We start from the raw sequence: 23,949 nt of genomic DNA, 5'->3' as shown, positions 1-23,949 counted from the left end.
CAAACTCATGTCCATCGAGTCGGTGATGCCATCCAGCCATCTCATTCTCTGTCGTCCCCTTCACTTCCTGTTCCCAATCCCTCCCAGCATCAGTCTTTTCCAGTGAGTCAACTCGCCGCATGAGGTGGCCAAAGGATTGGAGTTTCAGCTTTAGCATCAGTCCTTCCAATGAACACAGCAAGGGCCAGGCGCTATTCGTGACCTTCAGCTCACTGCCCACGGTGGTACTCGACGACCGCCTGTTCTCCAACTCGAGCATGGTCTCTCTGAGCCTGCAGGAGGTGACACGGCACTCACATGCCCTGCAGGAGCTATCGCGCCCGCGCTTGGAGACTCTGGGCCCTCGCTGCTCTGTCTGTGTCCCGGGAGTTCCTCACAACTAACCACCCAGAGCGCGCGCGCCGCCGACGTCCTCCCGGGCACGCGCGCGCACGCAGCCGCCGGAGGAGACGTCCTCACCTGCGGACCGCCGACCCTGAGCGCCGCGGCAAAGGGCCCCGGGCTCTCAGCGACGCCGTCGAGAGCCTGCTGCGCGCCGCCCGTCTGGGCCTGGACGTGTTGCCCTCCACGCTGTCCAGGGAGGCCAGCGTCTTGAAGGGCTGCGCTTTCCTTGGTGGGTACTCGCGGACCACGCCAGCGCCTGGAACCCTGGAGCTCACGCGGCAGCGCCGTGTTTTTGTGGGTGGAGACGACTATCGGTCGGGCCAGACCAAGGTCGGGCCAGACCAAGGTCAGGTTCGTGCTCACGACTTCCTTATTGCCTCTGGCCTCAACACCTTGTCCATCGTGAGCTCCGGCTGCCTGGCAACAATGACGGGCAGAGCCCGTCGGCGCCAACACAGTTCCGCCCCACGGAGGTGGCCAAGAGCAGCGTGGTATGCGGTGTGCTGGCGCACAGATGAGGCGCTCCGCCTCCCGGGCGAGGAGCCGGGTCGCTGCAAGGTCATCGGGCACGCGCCACTCGTGGGCGGCGGCCGGCGTGCCCTGGATGAGTGCGCTGCAGAGCGGATGCCGGGCGGGACCAACAGGCTGGGACTGCACAACACGTTCGAGAACTCGCTCCTGGCCAAGCTCCTCACGCCGGACCTGGCGCCGCTGCCAAACCATGCCAGCGCGTGATCTTCTGCACCGATGTCAACCCGGACGGAGCCACAGAGCTTTCACCTGGTGCTGTCGCTGCTCGGCTTGGCTTCCTCTTGCAAACGCAGCTTGGGCGAAGGGGCAGACTGGTGGCCAACGCACTCTTCCGCCAGCACCAACTGCATCGAGAGTACCCTCGGAGTCTGCGTGGGGCTCCCACTGCAGAACCACGCGCTTTGGGAGCGCGAGATGGAGCGCCCTGTCCTCGAGCGAGTTGGGCTTGTGGCCACTGCCAGCCCTGTACCTTGCGAGAGAGGAGCAGCGCCTGCCTCCCCCAATGGCTTTACTGGTGTCATCAATGGGCACTGGCAAGCTGAGGCACCCCAGATGCCCACCACCTAAGGCCATGACCTTACAGTTCGGTTCAGTTCAGTCGCTCAGTCGTGTCCGACTCTCCACGACCCCATGAATCACAGCACGCCAGGCCTCCCTGTCCATCACCAACTCCCGGAGTTCACTCAGACTCATGTCCACAGAGTCGGTGATACCATCCAACCATCTCATTCTCGCTCGTCCCCCTTTCCTCCCACCCCCAACCTTTCCCAGCATCAGAGTCTTTTCCAGTGAGTCAACTCGTCACATGAGATGGCCAAAGTATTGCAGTTTCAGTCCTTCCAATGAACACCCAGGATTGATCTCCTCTAGAATGGACTGGTTGGATCTCCTTGCAGTACAAGGGACTCTCGAGTCTTCTCCAGCACCACAGTTCAAAAGCATCAATTCTTCTGCGATCAGCTTTCTTCACAGTCCAGCTCTCACATCCATACATGACCACGGGAAAAACCATAGCCTTGACTAGACGGACCTTTGTTGGCCAAGTAATGTCTCTGCTTTTTAATATTCTATCAAGGTTGGTCATAACTTTCCTTCCAAGGAGCAAGCGTCTTTTAATTTCATGGCTGCAATCAGCATCTGCAGTGATTTTGGAGCCCAAAAAAATAGTCTGACACTGTTTCCACTGTTTTTCCATCTGTTTCCCATGAAGTGATGGGACCAGATGCCATGATCTTTGTTTTCTGAATGCTGAGCTTTAAGCCAACCTTTTCACTCTCCTCTTTCACTTTCCTCAAGAGGCTTTTGAGTTCCTCTTCACTTTCTGCCATGAGGGTAGTGTCATCTGCATATCTGAGGTTATTGATATTTCTCCCAGCAATCTTGATTGCAGCTTGTGCTTCTTCCAGCCCAGCGTTCCTCATGATGTACTCTGCATATAAGTTAAATAAGCAGGGTGACAATATCCAGCCTTGACCTTACAACTACCCCGTAACTACTCCTATCCCCAGTGCTCCTCAGGCCCCCGGAAGAAATAAAGCTAGTGCCATCCCAGGGACAGAGGAGCCTGGCCGGTTACAATCCATGGCGTCACAAAGAGTCGGGCACGACTGAACTGACTTAGCACATATTATCAAAAAAAAATTTTTTTAATAAAAAGTTTTACTTAGTAAATCAGTAGGTTTATAATAACCAAAACCAAATGTTTAAGTTCTTTAATCAAAACACAACTTGCTTGATTTTAGTATTTTATCTGTAATAAATAATACCAGGTTAACAAAACAGAAGTTTATTTCAGCTATGTTGCTATGTGTGTGTGTGAAACATATAAAAAACTAAAAAAAAAAAAATTCTGCAGTCACAATGAGAAAAAACAAAGGATATGGGTAACAAATTTGTTCTTTCCCTTCTTTTTACTAGTAATTCATTGACTATCTAAAGCAGCTGGATTTACATGCTATTAAATTCATGTTGTTCTTAGAATCAGAGGTTAAGACTGAGACAATGAAAACAAGTTACAGCTTTTGAAAAGCGATGCATACTACAGGTACCACAAGATCCAGAAAATATCATCATTTTATCCTCAGTTAATTAAAAAAAATCAGAGTAGGAAGCTGCACTCCCTTAGGCTCACACTGGCCTTTGTAAGGATGCAGCAATGCCCCAAAACAAGGATTCTCACTGGACTAAAGCTAGTGCTTTTAAGTTGAAGGCATGCTCCCACCCAGCTCCTAGGAGACTCAGGCACATGTAACCCATGTGTCAATTTGCTTGTGTCTGCAGAGGCAGTCACTCCCAGAATGCTCAATCTAGGCCAAGCCTGCACAGGCCAGGAGCCACTCTGCCAAGTAGAATAAGACTATGTCTTCATGGTCCCCAGGAAGTTATGGCATCACCCACTCAATGGACATGAGTTAGAGTAAACTCCAGGAGTTGGTGATGGACAGGGAGCCGTGGCATGCTGCGATTCATGGGGTCCAAAGAGTCGGACACAACTGAGCGACTGAACTGAACTGAAATGAGGAAGTTATGGAAACAACAGATAAGTTGTTTCAAGAAGTTAACAATCAACAGTGTGACATACTGAACACCAGTCAATCTGAAGGGAGGAAAAAGACATGGGATAAAAGCCAAGTGAGTGGTGTCTGGCTGGAAATTCCCTTGCTTGACACTGAATCTTGGAGAGCAGCAGTGGCAGTAGGTGTGTGTGGGTGTATGTGTGAATCTGTGTGTATTAACTGGCAAGCAGCACAGATAAGCCACTTTAACTGGTAGCCGAATAGAGTATATTTTGCTGTGAATTCCTCTCTGATCCGAAAGTTCATATATCTTTTTTCTCATGTGAGAGGCTCTCAGCTAACTTGCTATACCTTCCAGGTACTCAAAAAATATACTCTGAACGATTTTTCCCTTTAAAAATTTCTAGTGCAAAGGAGAAATTTTTTTATGGATAGAGAGGAAGCAGTTTATACCTCATTGGTTTCTGCTTAATCCAGGTACTAATAAATTCCGCCTACTGATTAGAGTTTCAAAGTGAAAAGAGCTCCCCCAAAATATTTCTTGAATTATTCATCCTTAACCCTAATAGCAATGTGTATTCTGGTTTCAGTGCATTCACTGAATCAGGTCTGGCAATTCTAACCTATAATCAATTAGAGCACTAGTCCTCAAACTGGCTGTAGAAGCACAGACAAGAAAAAATATCACAAATTTGATCTGCTATTGTGTTTTGCCCATAAGTCGTCATTTTCTCCTCTAATTAGCTCATTCAAAATTGTTTCAAATGTGATACAGTGCATTATAAAACCAAAAGTTTTCATTAAAATATTTTAAAACTACATTCTATTTTAAAATTTCTTCCAAAAATAAGTTTGTTGGAAAGTTACATATTCTATTTTTTCACTTGTAAGAATTACTTTTTATTTAACCCATCTATACTATCTTCTTTTCCATGTAGAACTTCTCAAGCAGAAGAAAACACTTTTTTAAAGAATCATCTAAAAAGCCCCAATCATAACTCAGTTCAGTTCAGTTCAGTTCAGTCACTCAGTCGTGTCCGACTCTCCGCGACCCTATGAATCACAGCACGCCAGGCCTCCCTGTCCATCACCAGCTCCCGGAGTTCACTCAAACTCATGCCCATCGAGTTGGTGATGCCATCCATCAATCTCATTCTCTGTCGTCCCCGTCTCATCCCGCCCCCAATCCCTCCCAGCATCAGAGTCTTTTCCAGTGAGTCAACTCGTCGCATGAGATGGCCAAAGTATTGGAGCTTCTGCCCCAGCATCAGTCCTTCCAGTGAATACCCAGGACTAATTTCCTCTAGAATGGACTGCTTGGATCTCCTTGCAGTCCAAGGGACTCTCAAGAGTCTTCTCCAGCACCACAGTTCAAAAGCATCAATTCTTTGTAACTACTTTCATTAATTCTTCCCAATATTTCACAATTTTCTTTGGACAGAAATTCTTCCTAGTAAACACATATTCTATTTTTGAGTATTTATGATACATTCTCATGATCATGCAGGTGATTGTCACTTCTATCGCAATCACAGGGCTTCCCAGGTGGCACTAGTGGTAAAGAACCCACCTGCCAATGCCAGAGACATAAGAGATGCTGGTTCAATCCCTGGATCAGGAAGATCCCTAGAGAAGGAACTGGCAGCCCACTCCAGTAATCATGACCAGAGAATACCACAGGCAGGAGCCTGACAGATTACAGTTCATGGGGTTGCAAAAAGTCAAACACGACTGAAGTGACTTAGCACAGCACAGCATAGCACATGGCAATCACATTACAAAACACGAATGTATCAAATCAACATGTTAAAATGGTTCATTTTAAATGTCCAGTAGAAAAGAAAATTTATTTGGCTTAATAGTGTTTGGGTTTTTACTAATTTACAAAATGGTTACACCAATATATTCAACACATTAGAAAGGATAATCTCGAGGCTTCCCAGGTGGCTCAGAATCTGTGGTAAAGAATCTGCCTGCCAATGGAGGGGACACAGGAGATGCGGGTTTGATCCCTGGGTCAGGAAGATCCCCTGGAGAAGGGAATGACAACCCACTCCAGTATTCTTGCCTGGAAAATCCCACAGACAGAGGAACCTGGCAGGCTACAGTCCATAGGGTTGCAAAGAGTCAGACGTGACTGAGTGACACAGCACACACACACACTTTAAATTTACACAGTTTTATATGTCAACTATATTGCAATTTGAAAAAATACACTTGAAATCATTTTCTAAAGTCCTGTACTCAAAGAAATTCAATCCTAGTTCATCATTGCCTTTCATACATGTGAAAAATAAGCTTTAAGATGCCTTGTGAAGCTTTTCTCTATTTGGTAAATAAGTTTTTCTTTTTTCCAGGTCTTCACTGTAAGCTCTCTAAGACAATGTATTTTATTTACTTAAATATTTATTCATTTGTTCATTTATTTAACATTGAAATCCTTTCTTGATTCCAGAAAAGCCTAAAAGCTTATCCCTCAAATTGCAGATTTAAGGGATAATTTTCAGGATAAAGCACAAAGGAAATCAAAGATAAGAAAAATTTAAAAAATAAATGAGTAGCATCATAAGAGGAAGAACAAGTGCTTTCAAATATAAGAGTGAATGCTATTGTTCAATTCACCATAAGCTGGTTTCATCTTTAAAGTTCTAAGATTCCTACAATGGTGAAAATCATTAGCTGATATACTGGAGCTTAAAGATGACTGTACCACACAGAGTCTTAATGTTCTCCTGCCCACAGTACTTCAGGGACTTTTGAGGAGGCTGTCATTGGGTAGTGCCTGGATAGGACACACCCAGTACTACCTGGAGAGCAGAGGAACGGATCAACAGGGTCTTTTTGCTTGAGAGATCAAGAAGCATCATGCGGGGGAAAGTCGCTCCAGAGAAACAGACAAGGCACACATGCTGTGATCAAGCACCGTGAGTCACATCAGAGGGGCAGGAAGCATGCTCTCCCCACTTAGGTGAGGCAACAGGTGAAATGACCAGAAGGGACATTTCATGGACCAAGTGAGCGATAGGAGTACAATAGCCTGGAAAATGAACCAACCAGCTTATGCGGGCTGGTGAATGGAAACTGTATTGCTGCAGGATGACCTGCAGGAGACAGCATATCTTATAGGCTTCGCCTTTAAACTTACCCCAAACCTGACTGCGCTCAGTTTCTCTGCCTCCATCACCCTGGTCTGAGCCACTCTTTTCTCTTGCTGGGTCACTGCAATAACCTCCTACCCGACTTCCTGCTCCCACTCTTAAACCCTTCTTGATTATTTTCACACTGCAGCCAGACAGATCTATTTATAATGAAGGTCATGCCACTCTTCTACCTAATATTGTTGATAGCTTCCTATTACATTTAGAATAAAGTCACCCTTCCTTACGTTGACATAAGCGGCCCTCCGTGTGCTAGTCCCTGGATACATCAGCAACCTCATCCACCACTTTCTCTCCAGTCAAACTGGCCACCCTGTTCTTAAATCAGTTCAGTTCAGTTCAGTTCAGTCGCTCAGTCATGTCCGACTCTTTGAGACCCCATGAATCACAGCACGCCAGGCCTCCCTGTCCATCACCAACTCCCGGAGTTCACTCAAACTCATGTCCATCGAGTCGGTGATGCCATCCAGCCATCTCATTCTCTGTCGTCCCCGTCTCCTCCCACCCCCAATCCCTCCCAGCATCAGACTCTTTTCCAGTGAGTCAACTCGTCGCATGAGGTGGCCAAAGTATTGGAGTTTCAGCTTTAGCATCAGTCCTTCCAATGAACACCCAGGATCGATCTCCTTTAGAATGGACTGATTGGATCTTCTTGCAGTCCAAGGGACTCTCAAGAGTCTTCTCCAGCACCACAGTTCAAAAGCATCAATTCTTTGGCGGTCAGCTTTCTTCACAGTCCAACTGTCACATCCATACATGACCACAGGAAAAACCATAGCCTTGACTAGACGGACCTTGGTTGGCAAAGTAATGTCTCTGTTTTTTAATATGCTATCTAGGTTGGTCATAACTTTCCTTCCAAGGAGTAAGTGTCTTTTAATTTCCTGGCTGCAATCAGCATCTGCAGTGATTTTGGAGCCCAAAAAAATAAAGTCTGACACTGTTTCCACTGTTTCCCATGATATATCAGGATAAATAAATAAACCTAACTCAGGCTTTTACAGTTGCCTTAACCTTTGCCTCAAACATTCTTCTCACTGATACCTGCTTGCTGGAACCCCACTTGAATTGACTCATCAGATATTTAGTGTATCTGATTGAGGAACTGAGGAACCAATAGGATGAAGCTCTTACCTGTGGAATCATGACTGAACACTTGCAAGTTAGAATTCTGCTCAGATGGATCTATACGGCAGCTCAGTTGGTCTCAGGTAATCATTTCCCTGCCTTCCCCACCAGCAGGCCACCATTATAGATCACCTTATACCTTATTAATGTCTTCTTTTTAATGTCTGATATGACTGCCATCTATCACTGTCTTCTACCATACATGCCTTAACTTTGTTCTTCGTAGCACTTACAGTTATAATTTATACAGTCAGCTCTCCTAATCTGTAAGTTCTACATCCAAGGATTCAACCAATGTGGATCAAAAATGTTTGAAAAATATTAAAGTTCCAAAGAACAAAACTTGAATTTGTAGCATGTTGACAATTATTTACATAACATTTACATTGTATTGGGTATTCTAAGTAATCTAGAGATGATTTAAAATATACAGGAAGATGTGCACAGGTTATACACAACTACTACACCATCTTATGGGCTTCCCCAGTGGCTCGGATGGTAAAGAATCGCCCCACAATGCAGGAGACCTGGGTTTGATCCCTGGGTCGGGAAGATCCCCTGGAGGAGTGCATAGTAACACACTCCAGTATTCTTGCCTGGAGAATCCCCATGGACAGAGGAGCCTGGTGGGCTACAGTCCATGGGGTCACAAAGAGTTGGACATGACTGAGCGACTAAGCACAACAATACCATCTTATATAAGGGACTTGAGCATCTGAGTATATGGGTATCCGGGGTGGGGGGATGTTGGAATCAATACTCTGCAGATGCCAAGGGATGGCTGTCCTTATCTGTCTGTGGGCTGACTATCTATGATGGAACTTACATCACTGAAATGTAGGTTCTATGTGCGCAGAAACTTTGATTTCTCCCCAGCAGCACCACCACTTGTGCTTAGAACAGTAATTGGTACTTAGGGTGCTCAATATATACTTATTGGTTAAAGGGATGACTAAATGAGAAGCTCTTGATATGACAGAGTAATTTAAGGAAGGCTAGAGTTTCCAGTTCATAAGCGGAGACTGAACCATGGGAAAATCTATTTGATATAGTCTGATGAAATACTTTGAGTTCCTGGCGCTGCGAACTGACATTTGAATTTGAATGTTTAAAAGTCATCTCAAAGCAAAAATTGACACTTGATCTTCCCCCAGGACTGGTGTTTCCTGTCTCATTAAATAGGACCACTCCTCTGTCCAAGTGTGCAAGTTCTCTGTGGTCCTCTTGCTTCCATTAGAATGCTCTTCTTCATCATGTCTCACACCCACTCCTTAGCTCAGTTCATTTCTACTCATTTTTCAGGTCTGTGATAGGTTATCTTTTACAGAAACAAGAATACTTCCTGTCCCCTGTAACCTTCCCCAGAACCTTGCCTCTTGCTGTAAAGAAGCAGAGCCGCTTTCCCCTTCCTTTGAACCTGGGCTGGCCTTTGTGGCTGCTTTGAGAACAGAATGCAGCGAAGCAACACCATGCTACAGCCTCTGACCGGCTCTGTCCCTCTGACAATGCTTGGACTGGGAACCCAACCATTCACTGTTAGTAGGGAAGTCCTGGCTGTATGGAGAGACTACCAATGGGTGTTCTGGTCAGAAGTCCCTGCCCACAGGCAGCTGAGTGACTGAGCACTCAGAAGACTCTGATTCTGACCTTAGAATCCACCTCCCCACATGCCTCCAACACACACACAGGGCCTTTGGATCGTCCACTGGAGCCTCCAGACACCATGGAGCAGACAATAAAATACATCTGCTGTGTCCTGACCACACTCATCACCTGCACACAGACCTTATGACCAAAATAAATGTTTGTTTCATGCCACCAAATTGGGCCAATTTTTTACCTAATAATAGGTAACTCAAAGAGATCTCACTCAAAGTTCCAACCCAAAGGAAACCTCCTCTCACTGGGGCAGAACCTTCTTTCAGAACTCTACCTCCCTCTCTCTCAAAGTAAAGTTTTATGTTTGTTTTTGTGATTATTTGACTCTAAATTCTTAAGTATGGTAAATCTATCTGTTGCTCACTGATTTCCATCTTTTAACTTGATTCCCTAAGTCAAATAAAATCAGAAAGCATGCTGTTGAATTTCTATTATTTTAATGTGATTGCCAAGCCCAGATGACCTTTTGCTCTAGATCTATGACTTTCTTTGGGTGAAAGTCTACCATTCATATACCATTTCTCTTAATTACCATATTTGCAGTATTCTTTTATCTCACTGACTCCATGTAAAATTTTAAAATACTACTTAACATGTTAATATATACTTTTATTAGTTAATATCTGGATATTAATATTTTAATGCCTTCAGTTACCTGGTAGAGATTAAATTACTTAATGATCTCTTATTTCTTATTCATATCCCAAATTTTGTTTCTGTAATTGCTTTGATTTTGTTAGAAAATACAGGATCTGATTATACATGTTCCAGGCATTATAAGCATTCGTTTCAAGGTTTCTTGATAACCTATTTTAAGATATGATAGTAAGAACATGGACATCAGAGGCAGAAATTCCTAGGTTTAAATGCTTTTTGAGCCATTCAACAGTTGTGTGATCTTGGGAAAGAAACTTACAGCAATTCTATTGCCTTGGGAAAGAGGACAGATTGATTATCCTTGCCAGTACAGTATTCCTTTGTATGCCCCCTCATCCCTCGGCATGAGAACCTCTAAGTGACCAGGTGACAGTTTATAGTTGCAGGTTCAATGGGTCACTTCCTGTATCCTTTTAGGGACCCCCCACCTTCCCTCCGTCCCCCAGGAACCAGGATCTCCATCCAGCCTAGCAGAACCTACAGGAATGAGAAACATGAGGTCTGTAAGTGAGTCCCTGGAAGTGGTGGGGAGACCATCACCTGGCAAGTCAAGAATGTAGAAGGAAAAAGGTTTTCTTAGCTTATCTTGACCTGCAAGAGTCCTAAAATTCTTATTTTGAATTACTAATGAAAAGTCACATTAATGACTATAACTATAAAGACAGTGAAAGCTGTTAGTGACTATAACTATAAAGATAGGGAAAGATGTTACTCGCTAACACTATAAAGGGTTATGCTGCTGCTGCTAAGTCACTTCAGTCGTGTCAGACTCTGTGTGACCCCACAGACGGCAGCCCATCAGGCTCCCCCGTCCCTGGGATTCTCCAGGCAAGAACACTGGAGTGGGTTGCCATTTCCTTCTCCAATGTGTGAAAGTGAAAAGGGAAAATGAAGTCACTCAGTCATGTCTGACTCGTAGCGACCCCATGGACTGCAGCCCACCAGGCTCCTCCGTCCATGGGATTTTCTAGGCAAGAGTACTGGAGTGGCTTGCCATTGCCTTCTCCGATAAAGGGTTATACTTTACACTATAAAGTTTTTCACTATAAAGATAGTGAAAATGTTAGTCTCTCAGTCGTGTCCGACTCTTTGTGACCCCGTGGACTGTAGCCTGCCAGGCTCCTCTGTCCGTGGGATTCTACAGGCAAGCATACTGGAGTGGGTAGCCATGCCCTCCTCCAGGGGATCTTCCCAACCCAGGTATCGAACCGGCCTCTCTTAGGTCTCCTGTATTGGCCAGTGGATTCTTTACCACTAGCGCCACCTAGGAAGCCCAGAAATCTACCTACTACGTTGTTAAAAACCTTGCTGAATGCTTAACATACATTCCGGTCCGGTCCGTCGCTCAGTCATGTCCGACTCTTTGAGATCCTGTGGACTGTAGCCTACCAGGTTTCTCCGTCCATGGGATTCTCCAGGCAAGAATACTGGAGTGGGTTGCCATTTCCACATTATGATATCTAATTATACTAAAATATATAACCAGAGAATAGGTACTATTATCGCTTATAGCAACAACAATTTTGTTGTTTCTAGACTCGCCAACAATGGCTATCAGGATTCTTTAAAATATCTGTAACAGTAAATTTTTAAGTTATGAAAAATAAATTCTTTAAAGGACATATCTGTTGCACAAGCAAGGGATGAATATAACTGAGGTTATTTTGAATCCTTTTAAAGGAAATCTCAACTTGTCTTCTCTCTATGCTTATTTCTACAATGTGGCCAAAAATCCTAATGCCGAATCAGTGCTTGTGGCATTTCCACGGCAACACATCAGGGTACCTTCAGCATAAGGCTGTCTTCACTTAATAGCATCATAAACAATTCACCTGATTATGGGCTATTAAGAGGCTAGACACAAGCATACGAGAGAGGAAAAAAGAAAGGGAAGCTTCTTTTAATGTTCTTTGGAATACATTTTGGCAATCCCTAATAAGCCAAGATAAGAAAGAAGATGCTGTAAAATGCTAAATTATTCTTGCAGTTGGATTTTGCAAACCTTCAAGAGCATCCCAGCTCACTGACTTTGTAGAAGTGCTTTTGCAAAATCCAGGGTGGTTTTTCTCTGTACAAAGTAGGTTTTGAATTATTTTTCTTTCCTACTCCCTCATTATCCACCAAAAAATTCTCTTCTCCCCACATTAAACACAAAGTGTTTCTCACACAAAAGTGAGAAAGTTTATGACACACTTGTATTATGTATATGTTATTTTAAGCCCAGAGAGAGAGAAATAGTGTATATAATTGGGAATTTTATGTCAGGGACAGAGCCCAGAAAGGGAACAGCTTTTTAAAATCGTCATTCACAATATTTCTTTATGTCCACCTAAACACATGTGCTATCCTGAGAGGCACCCTAGCAACTTCCAGAGTAGATTGACTTCACCTCTGCATTGAGACTTTCCAAGTAGACCCCTCACTGAAGTGTGTCTAGGCTGTCAGTCGATATTGAAATTTTTGTCTATATTCTCATTTTTTAAATTTCTAGGAGGAAGAAAAAAAAAGTACTCCTGGGAGAAGAAATGTGTTAAGTCACATTAAAGTTAATGAGTTTTATTAAACATGGTATTTTACTGTCTAGCTGTTTAGATCGCCCACCCTCAACTATCTTTAAGCAAAGGGGGCTAAAACCACTTCCCTTTAGGTACACACCTGTATGCCTGCAAGCTGACTTTTTGTAAGTTCTTCCCCCACAGGCCTCCTTGCTGGGTATTTCACATTTTGACTGCAACTTCCCCACCCTCCAGCTCTGACCCTATGTTCATACAGTATGTTTCACCCATGGACAGCTTTCCAGAGGATAAATTTCAAGGATCTGGTTTAATTGACATTTGAAAGTTTTCATTCACAGGATTCTCTCTTCTCTGACAATGACACAATTTTACCAGGAACTCATTAGCAAAATGATCATTCAACAAGGTTAACACTTTGATCTGATAGAGCACCACAGAAAGGGCAGAATATTAAATACAGATAATACAGCCTTTCAGTATCACAAGAACCTTTTGATATGACTGAGTTAAGCACTGTATGGAGATCAGTTGACAAAGCAACCGGGGACTGCAGTTAAGAATGCAGTTAGCATTCATGAGTGGTTCTATCAGCAAGATCTGTGTTTCCTTTTGAAAATGAAATTATATTTTACATGGAGAGTTTAATCGCAGTTATGACTTAGCCTCTAAAGCCTGCAAGATAAGCAATAAATCACATTACCTCAAGAGGCAAGGGAGAGTCAAAAAGGCTCTGAAGAAATTCTGAAGGTGTGACAGATACAACCTTGGCACAGCAAGAAGAGTCTGGGCTTTAGGGTTAGGTGGAGGTTTCTCCCAGTCCTCACCGGGCAACTTGCAAACTGATCACCTGGGGCAAGCTGCTTAACTTGTCTGGGCCTTGGTTTGTATAAGTACAAAATATAGATCGTTAGAAGGACATATAATACATTATCCAAATTAAGATATTTTAGTGGCTCAGGTGGTAAAGAATCTGCTTGCAGTGCAGGAGACCAGAGTTCAATACCTGGGTCAGGAAGATGCCCTGGAGAAGGGAAAATCAACCCACTCCAGTATTCTTGCCTGGGGAATTCCGTGGATAGAGAAGCCTGGTGGGCTACAGTCCATGGGATGGCAAAGAATCGGACACGACTGAGTGACTCACACACATACACACACAGCAAATTAGGATATTTTGAAGAGTGAAAGAAGGTGCTATTAATAATTATCCCAGGATGGTAGAAGTAAAGCAGGATGATCTGGCAAGCCAGGATATATGGCTATCTTATAATTAAAAATCAATGCCTCACATCACTGGTTTGTTGAGACAATTAATAAAAACAAAATATATAAAATACTTACGTGTAGTCAGCACTAGGTAAAAATCACTGTCCTTCTATCCTGTCTCTTTTTTTCCCTTTTTCTCTGGGGGATAAGAAAAACACAGCTTTTGTGTGTTTGTTGAAATAAAGAATAAGAAGAATGCAATTTGTTCTCACTTGCTCTTATTCGTTACTCATTACTTCAGGTTATCACTGCATAATGAAGAGATTATCTGACATCTGACAACATTTATAGGTCAGTCTGTCCACAAGAATACTGTAAATTAAAATATATTTAGATTATTTTAACAGTATGTACTTTACAATCCACAAATCAAATCACGCTTGTTAAATGAGTAACTGAATGAATAAATCACAAGCTTCTCTGTGCTGTACAATACTTTTTTCCTGCCTCTCTGCCTTTTATTACGTATTAATGAAGATGGCGGAGTGTTAGTTGCTCGGTCGTGTCTGACTCTTTATGACCCCATGGGCTGTAGTGGGCTCCTCTGTCCATGGAATTCTCTGGGCAAGAATACTGGATTTAGTAGCCATTCTCTTCTCCAGGGGATCTTCGGAACGCAGGGATCAAATCCAAGTCTCTCTCATTGCAGGCAAATTCTTTACCGTCTGAGCCACCAGTGAAGCCCATTAAAGAAGAGAGAACAGGACTTAGTCAAGAAAGTGTCAGATGTCTGGCTTTACCAGTTATGTAATCTTGGGGAAATCACTTAAGCTTTTTGTGCCTCAATATCCTTCTTGTCAAAACAGCAACTATTGATCTCTTTGAGATGATGGCTCGGAAATACCTGAGACTTCACTTTACATTTAACAAATGCCTAATTATATCTGAGCGACTGAACTGTTATATCTGTTTTCTTCCTTCTTTCATATGGTATTCCCATTTGACCCCTGAGATTCAAAGCATCTTGGCTCCCAGAAGTAAGCCTCTTAGAGGTCCCGGGGCATACAGATCGTTTCTGATCATCATACACTGTATTTAAGGTCAACTGGTCAATCACCAACTATCAGAAGTGGTGACTTACTGTCACATTTCAGAAATTTAAGTATAAAAATATAAAAATGTTGATACGAATTCTGATAAAATTCAGAGTTTTTTATACTTGCCAGTAACCAGAAGAGGGCGTACAAAGATTGGAATACAAACTTCAGCCTTAGAGCTAAAACTATCAACTTTTCAATATGGAAATATTGAAATATCAATATTTTAAATATGCAATATCAAATTTTTAATATGGAACTTTCAATTTGAAATAGCAAATTTTTAATATGCAAATACCAAACCCAAAATACCTAAATTATATAATAAATCCAGAAAAATATCAAAAAGTCTGTTTTCACCCAAATATTTAAATATTGAATGATTTATTTTTTCAAAAGCAATATAAAAACTAATTTTATTAACATGAAATGCTTTCTTTCGATGTATGTTTATAAAACAACATGTTCATTCATATATTTAAAAAACAAATGCTTAAAAGATTTAAGTATATTGTGATATGTCATTTTGATGTTTAAAAATGTTTGAGAATTGTGCATAAGGGGATCATTTTCCCCTCTGTTTCATCCTTCTGCTAGCTTCACTTCTCCTGGTTGCTAAAGTTTAGGGGCATTTTCCTGAAGCTTTACAAATGCCCAGGTTCCTTGATTCTTAGCAAAATGAGTCTTTTATCCATTTATGATAAAGCCAGACTACGTCTTACTTTTCCTAGTATCAATATCTATCTATCCATCCATCATATAATTTCGTCAGACCTTGTAACCTATATATTATCACAAATCAACTAAAAACTATGAATAATTATGATTTTTTTTAATTTATTTATTTTAATTGGAAGCTAATTACTTTACAATATTGTAGTGGTTTTTGCCATACATTGGCATGAATCAGACATGGGTGTACATGTGTTCCCCATCCTGAACCCCCCTCCCACGTCCCTCCCCATCCCATCCCAGCACACCGGCCCTGAGCACCCTGTCTCATACATCAAACCTTGACTGGCAATCTGTTTCACGTATGATAATATACAGGTTTCAGTGCTATTCTCTCAAATCATCCCACCCTCGCCTTCTCCCACAGAGTCTGAAAGATTGTTCTTTACATCTGTGTCTCTTTTGCTGTCTCGCATATAGGGTCATCATACCATCTTTCTAAATTCCATATATATGCATTAGTATACCGTATTGGTGTTTTTCTTTCTGACTTAAAAATATGGAATGCTTCATGAATTTGCGTGGCATCCTTGCTCAGGGGCCATAGCTAATCTTCTCTGTATCGCTCCAATCTTAGTATATGTGCTGCCAAAGTGAGCACTCCATATGTATCTTTTTATTCACTACGTGTGCGTGCTAAGTTGCTTCAGTCGTGTCCAACTCTTTGCGACTCCATGGACTGTAGCCCATCAGGCTCCTCTGCCCATGGGATTCTCAAGGCAAGAATACTGGAGTGGGTTGCGATGCCCTTCTCCAGGGGAATCTTCCTGACTCAGGGATTGAAACTGTCTCTCCTGTAGCTCCTGCATTGCAGGCAGATTCTTTACCTCTGAGCCACCGGGGAAGCCTTTACTTATTTACTACAATGGGGCACAAACTGCACAGGAAGCAGCTATTAAAAATAAAAGAATTGAGAATTTCTTGGCAGTCCAGTAGTTAAAACTCAGCACTTTCACTGTCAGGGCCTGGGTTCAATCCTTGGTCGGGGAACTAGAATCCTGCAGGCTGTGTGGCCTGGCAGAGAGAATAGTACCAAGACAGAGGAAGATCAAACACTCTCAGTGCTGCTTTCTTCAAGGAAAACTGTGATTCGCTCACTGTTTCTTCTGACATGGCTCCTCTTCTATCTGGTGCTCCAGGCCCAGTGCAGCCAGTCCACACCTGCTTCCCCACCACAGCCCGGCCCTGAGCCACAGCCTGGCCCCAGGGGCGGAGTCCTTCCCTAATTATGACATTTTATGACAATTACTTTATGACATTTCCATCATAGTCATACACATACACAGCAGCAGGAGTAGATTGTGTCATGACCTGCTTCAATCAGTTAAACAAGCAGAAGTATCAAAGTTAATCTCCATTCAATCATTATTATGGCTTAATCATGTTTTCTATAAGACAGTAAAACTAGGGACTTAGGATATTTGAATATGATTCTGAGGCTACATATCTGTGACTCTTGAAACAGAAATTTTCTTATCTCAATTCTGAAGTGAAAAGAATATTGCTGTCCTACATGGCTCTTCTGCACACAAAGTGAGATAATACATGTGAAATATGAAATAAAATATGTGAAAATTCTTCACCAGTGCCTGTAACACAGCAACCCAATATAAATGGCTGTCTTATTTTCTAATTTTACAACAACTTCATCATTTAAGTCTTCCATACATATACACATAGAAAACTCTGTTAATCAGATTTTCATGTGAACGCTTTCTCATATGTAGAATCAATAGTTGACAGCATTATGATAGCACCGAGGCAGTGATAAATTCTAGTAAAACCTAACACTGTTTGAGCAGTTAATCAGGCACTGTATATCACAAGCTGGACTTAACTCAATTATCAGAATTTTTTGAGACAAAGACCTCCTCCTGTTCATCTTTGTACCCAGGAAGGTGTGAAAAGTCTACTTTGACTCAAAACCACACAACTAGTGATCACAGAGCAGATATGTTTGACCACAAAAGCCAGAATTCTTAACCATTGCCCTTTACTGCTCAAATATGTTCCAAAGCAGAAAGTTTGCGTAAACAATTTTTGCAGTAGAGTTCCAACTCTTAAGACATTTTAACAAATTGGTAAATGAATTGATTTTATATATGTGCCAACTCTGCTAATTTGAGTAATATCTAAGCATCACAATTTTTCTTTTTTTAAAGATTAGTCAAATTACTGCAATGAGGTTTCCCTGGTGGTTCAGTGGTAGAGAATCTGCCTGCCAATGCAGGGGATGCAGGTTCCATCCCTGGGCTGGGAAGATCCCCTGGAGAAGGGAATGGCAACCCACTCCGGTATTCTTGCCTGGAAAATCCCATGGATAGAGGAGCCTGGTGGGCTACAGTTCATGAGATCACAAAAGACTTAGCAACCAAAACAAGCATCACAATTTCCAATTCTATTATTTCAGACAGGTTTCTATATTATCATTTCAATTTTGTCCTAGAAAATAGAAAATCAGGTAAATAGTAAACTAATAGTGAAGTTATAAGTTTATCGACACTAATATAGTATACTGATGTATAAATAAGTGAGGACATCCCCTTCATTCATTACTGGTTAAAATTCAGTAGAATTCTTGCAAAAATAACACATTTTGTTTGAGCAAAAATGAAAAGGAAAATAAACTGACCAGTGAATGCTTCCTTACCATCAACCATTATGAACTCTAGTAATGTGCTCTACTCTATCGAGAATAAGTTAGTAGCTACCCAAAAGAAACTAACTTATTTCTTCTATTCTCTAAATATAATATCTTTCTAAGATCTACTTTTCAGGATAAAATACTCACTTGTTGCAGTGTAATCAACAGCTTTTATGTGACTAAACTATTATGCCACAGTTTATCATATGATTCTATAGGAGTCTGGACAAAAACAAAAACTTTTAACTCTTAATGTTGGTCTTCGTCTGCTGCTGCTACTGCTGCTAAGTCACTTCAGTCGTGTCCGACTCTGTGTGACCCCATAGGTGGAAGTCCACCAGGCTCCCCCTTCCCTGGGATTCTCCAGGCAAGAACACTGGAGTGGGTTGCCATTTCCTTCTCCAATGTGTGAAAGTGAAAAGTGAAAGTGAAGTCGCTCAGTCGTGTCCGACCGCTAGCGACCCCATGGACTGCAGCCCACCAGGCTCCTCCATCCATGGGATTTTCCAGGCAAGAGTACTGGAGTGGCTTGCCATTGGTCTTCGTCTACTCCACACTAAATTCAAGTTAGGCAGATTCTTTACCACTGATCCACCAGGGGAGCCTGCTAGAGGTTTATCCATTCTATTTTTATTTGTTTGTTTGTTTCGAACAAGCAATTTTTTGTTTCACTAATTGTTTCTATCGTTTTCCTATTTTCAATTTTATTTCTTTATGCTCTGTATTATCTTACTTCTGCTGCCGCTTTGGATTTAATTTGGTCTTCTTTGTCTAGTTTGTTGATGTAGAAACTTAAATCACTAATTTGAAAACTTTCTTCCTTTCTCATGCAAACATTTAATGCTATAAATTCCCCTCTCAGAACTTCTTTCGTGACATTTCATATAGCATTTTGATATGCTGTATTTTCATTGTCATTCTGTTCTTTTTGTTGTTGTTTTTGTCTAGACTTCCTCTTTGATCCATGAATTTTTAGAATTGTGTTGTTTAATTTCTGTATTTGAAGGTATTTCTATTGTCTTTCTGTTTTTGATCTCTAGTTTGATTTCATTATGGTCAGAAAATATACTCTATTTGATTTCAACTTGGTGTTTTATACCCCAAGATATAGTCTGTCTTAGCGACTTTTCCACAGAGGCTTGATTTTAAAAAATATATACTCTGCTATTGCTGAGTTAAATGCTCTATATATGTCAATTAGATCTGCTGGTTTGATTATATTGTTCAGCTATCTATGAACAAATTTTGGATTTGTCTACTTTTCAGTCTGTTTATTTTTGTTTCATGATTTTTTTTCTTCATATGTATTGTTTGGTACGTAAACAATTCAATTTGTCATGTCTTCCTGATGAATTTATCCTTTTTTCATTACATAATGTCCCTCCTTTTCTCTAGCAATTTTTATTGTTCTGAAATATACTTTATCAGATATGAACAGAACCACTCCTTTTTAATAAATGAATATTAGCATGGAATATCTTTATCTATCTTTTTATTTCCAAACTACCCATGGCATTGAAATTTGAAGTGTGTTTCTTATATAGTACCTAGTTGGGTTGTTCATAAACATTTTTATATTCATTTCACTAGAATAAAATCTCTATACATTGTAGACAATATTCATTGGTACCTCACAGCTGTTTTGCATACCTATTTGTTTTACATGTGGCACTTTTTCCATCTATAGAACTATATAGAATAGGAATATTTTTATCACATCCTCCAGGCCATAGATAGATTTTTCTGGCCCTAATTTCATATTAAAATCTTAAACCTCTCTTCAGTGCTTCTAGATTTATATCAATAGCTTAAATTCAGCTCTCTGTGTATTTATGTTTCTTCTCCACCTCAGTCTGGTCCCAGTTCCAGCAATAGGACCTAGATCAAGTTGAAAAATTATCACTGGTTTTTGTGTATTAGCCCCCAATCAATGGTTTCAAGTTCACCTTTGTTTTAAGAAATACTGTCGTTTTATTCAAATTTCTCTATGTTTTAGACTAGACAAATTTTCTTCTGCATTACTGCAATCCACTAAAATGACTGAGTCTGAGAGCTGATCCTCACCAGTGTCCTACCTGGGTTTAATTCATTCATTCACTGCTTTCATTCTCTCTTTCTATGTTATATTATTGTTTAACCAGCATTTGTTTATAATGCTGTATAATTTGTTTATAATACATGCCAGGCACTATTCTAATCATAGCTTAGCTCATACCTCACAATAACTTTGTAAAGCGTGTATTTTTACTATCCCCACGTTATAGCTGGGAAAACTGAGGCACACAGAGTTGTTGTAACTTGCCCTAAAGTCATGAACTAGTAAAGAGTAGAGGCAAGATTTTAATTCAAGCCATCTAGCTCTAAATTGGGCTTCCCTGGTGGCTCAGATGGTTAAGAATCTGCCTGCAATGCAGGTGACCCAGGTTTGATCCCTGGGTCAGGACGATCCCCTGGAGGAGGGCATGGCAACGCACTCCACTATTCTTGCCTGGAGAATCCCATGGACAGAGGAGCCTGGTGGGTTATAGTTCATGGGGTCACAAAAAGTCCAACAGGACTGAGTGACTGACTTTCTCTTCATCTAACTCTAGATTCTGTCCTTTTTATTTTTTAATATTTTAGCTTATAAACAACAGAAATTTATTACTCACAGTTCTGGGGGCTGGAAGACCTAGATTAGGGTACCATTATGGTAGAGAGGGCTTCTGTGGTGACTCAGATGGTAACCACTATGCTATCATTCATACTACCTCTTGAGTTAATTTTCTAAAACATAGATCTAATTACAGAAAATAAAATCACATTCCTCCCTACAAGTTCCTTCACATCTGTTTTCAACAAGTTTTTCTCACTTCTTCAACCACCTCTCTCCAAACTCCACTTTGATGGAACCATCATTGAAGGTTCTGGTCATTCCGAATTTCTATTTCATGTATATTCACTGCCTAAAATGATGCCCTTTTCTTTGCTTGATACATTTATACCCATTCTGCAAGTCTTAAAGAAAATTCCATTCTGTAGGAAGTCTTCCTGGTAGATCCTAGGATGAAGTCAATCACTATGTTCCTAAGCACTTTATTCATTTATCATTATCACAGGTTTGCATTATGATTCATTTATTTAGGTGCTGGGACTGTTTCTACTTGAGAGCAAAGTCAATGTATTATTCATTTGCAGTGTCTCTGTCATTTAGGACCCATATAAATGCATGCGTGCTAAGTCACTTCAGTCGTGTCCAACTCTTTGTGACCCTATGGACTATAGCCTGCCAAGCTTCATCTGTCTGTGGGATTCTCCAGGCAAGAATACTGGAGTGGGTTTGCCATGCCCTGCTCCAGGGGATCTTCCTGACCCAGGGATCGAACACTCATTTGATTATTAAAATCAAATACAATACTAAAAATTGGCAACTTTGGGCAGAATACTTACAATGTGAAGAAATTTTCAGTGTTTTTATGTGGGTTCTCTTAAAATTACTAACTCTTCAAAAGGTAAATATCATCTCCATTTTCTACATGAGAAAACTGAGGGTCAGTAAAAGACACACAGCAACTAAGCTTGAGAGTCAAAATAGATATACAGTTGGGACACATTATTAATGTCCATGTAAAAGAGTTCAGTGATAAGGAACTTTCTGGAATGCTCTAAACATCCTTTTTTTTTTAGCAAAAAAGTAATGAAAAAGCTATTTATAATCTAGAAATATTACTGAAGCTGTCTTTAATTTAAGCTGCTTTTGAAATTTAATAATTCAATTCAACAACAATACTAATAGGACACCACGTACACAGAAAGAATTGGAGCTGAAGGAAACTCCAAATAAAAAATGATGATGCAAGGTGCAAAGTTCATATTTTCTGAATCTTGAGAACAGCATACAAGAATATTTACTAAGGAATAGTGGTATATCTCTGACATTAGGACTGAGGACCTAGAGCCAGTTGTTTTACCAGAATCAGTAACTGTTATGAAAATGGCTTGAGAGCAGAGACCTTATCTTAACCCCTCTATTTCAGGCAATATACATTGATGTTAATAGAAGAGAGGAAAAATGAAATCACTGAGTTTGCCCAGTCTTCTTTTTTCTTCCCAGAATAACATCAAAAACTCCTCTTGAAAGTCTGCAATGTATTCATCTGTTTATTCATTCATTCATGCTTTCCTTTGATAAATATATAATAAATGTTATTGTTATTTAGGCCCTACTTCAGGCCAGGCACTGTTCCATGTGCCAGAGACACAGCGAAAACGGGAAAACATGGGAAACCGCATCCTTGCTTATGGAACAGGCTCATGTTCTCTTCCTTAAAGTGGAAGTTCTCTCCTGTGGTGGAAGTTCATCAAACTAGGTCTTCAATTTCTTCTGCTTGTGCTTTTGCTTAATGAGAATCCTTAATGATCAAAGCATGCAACAAAGTAACCAAAGGATCAAATATCATTTGAGAATCAACCAGTCAATAGAGCAAGGAAGAAATATGGCTCTTAAAGCTGTGAACTCTGTGATATAATCTTAAATTGTCATGCTCACACTTTCTAAAGTGACAAAAAAAAAAAAACCAGCAAATTTGGGGAAATGACTATAGGAAGAGAAAATCTCATCAGGAAAGTGCAAAGTCTGCCTTCTTTACAAAGAAAGGGAATTTGGGAGTGTGTGCCATTTGATTACCCAATATTGACCACAGACAAATACATGTAATATAAAAGGTGTGGCTTTGTCTCTGAATTGCGATAATAGTGATTCCTTCCAAATAAAATGTGCTTAGAGCAAATGATTTAACTTGCTAATTCTTCATTCCCAGGTGGTAACAAATGGCCCCCATCCCTCCCAGGATAGAACATGTTACACGGAGAACACAAACGGTTGAAAGTTACAGGAGAATCGATGTGCTGCCAGATGACCATTTATAGAACTGACTCACCATGTGTCCTTAGCACTGCTGGGGAGTTTCCCTATTTATAACATGGGGTTCATAGAACTTGTCAGTAAGAATGTGTGAACTCTCAAGTAAAATTTAGTACCTGGCACCCAGTGCTCAGAGTTATCACATTATTACCCAAATTGGAATTGGCTTTGTGACAGATTTCAAATACCAGAATCCCGCAAAACAACTGCAACAAGTTTGTACATTCCTAGCAAACCTGACAGCACATTCAAAATATTGGTGCATCTGGTTTTCCCTCAGGCGGCAGCTGCAGCCGCTCAAGTTGCTGTGGAATCTGAAGTGACAGCCCCCTCCTGGCTGGCAGCGTCGCTGTCATTCAGGAGAGAGATCACAGAGCCCAGATCCTTTTGGCCTTTGACGCACAGCTCACAGACGTCAGCGGGAGACCTGATGGCATGTCAGGAGAGAGATTAGAAACCTGCAAAGCTGGAATGCCTTCTCCTGCCCACAGACATTCAGCCATCCCTGTTGAGACTGGACAGTTCTAGAAATGAGGGGAAATTGCATCTGAAACCTCCACTTTCTTAGCTTTTCAACAAGAGACAAGCAAACCCAGAAGTATGAACTTTAGGGCTGACATCTATGGTTCAAAAAAAAAAAGTGAGACTGTATTTTTTTTTTAATTTTATTTATTTTTTAACACCAAAAATATTTTGTATTGGGGTGTAGCAGATTAACAGTGTTGTGATGGTTTCAGGTGAACAGTGAAGAGATTCAGCCATACATACACATGTGACCATTCTTGTATTTTGAATGGCTCCAGGAGTGGGGCAGGAGAAGT

The 23,949-nt window shown here is 41.3% G+C and overlaps 1 non-coding gene and 1 pseudogene across 1 annotated transcript; one reads left to right on the top strand and one right to left on the bottom strand.

The window, feature by feature from the left end:
• Positions 1–297: 297 nt before the first annotated feature.
• LOC129560770 (inositol-3-phosphate synthase 1 pseudogene) lies at positions 298–1,482 on the top strand (annotated as a pseudogene).
• Positions 1,483–16,074: 14,592 nt separating this feature from the next.
• LOC129561365 (U6 spliceosomal RNA) lies at positions 16,075–16,182 on the bottom strand. Its single transcript, XR_008686983.1, has one exon. It is a non-coding gene; the product is annotated as a U6 spliceosomal RNA (small nuclear RNA).
• Between the last annotated feature and the right edge of the window lie 7,767 nt (positions 16,183–23,949).

The sequence above is a fragment of the Moschus berezovskii genome, chromosome 10 (genome assembly GCF_049115385.1).
Source record: "Moschus berezovskii isolate FMDL1 chromosome 10, NW_MosBer_1.0, whole genome shotgun sequence".
NCBI lineage: Eukaryota > Metazoa > Chordata > Mammalia > Artiodactyla > Moschidae > Moschus > Moschus berezovskii.
The sequence above is the reverse complement of the archived record's forward strand: the minus strand, read 5'-3'. Positions and strand labels throughout refer to the sequence as shown.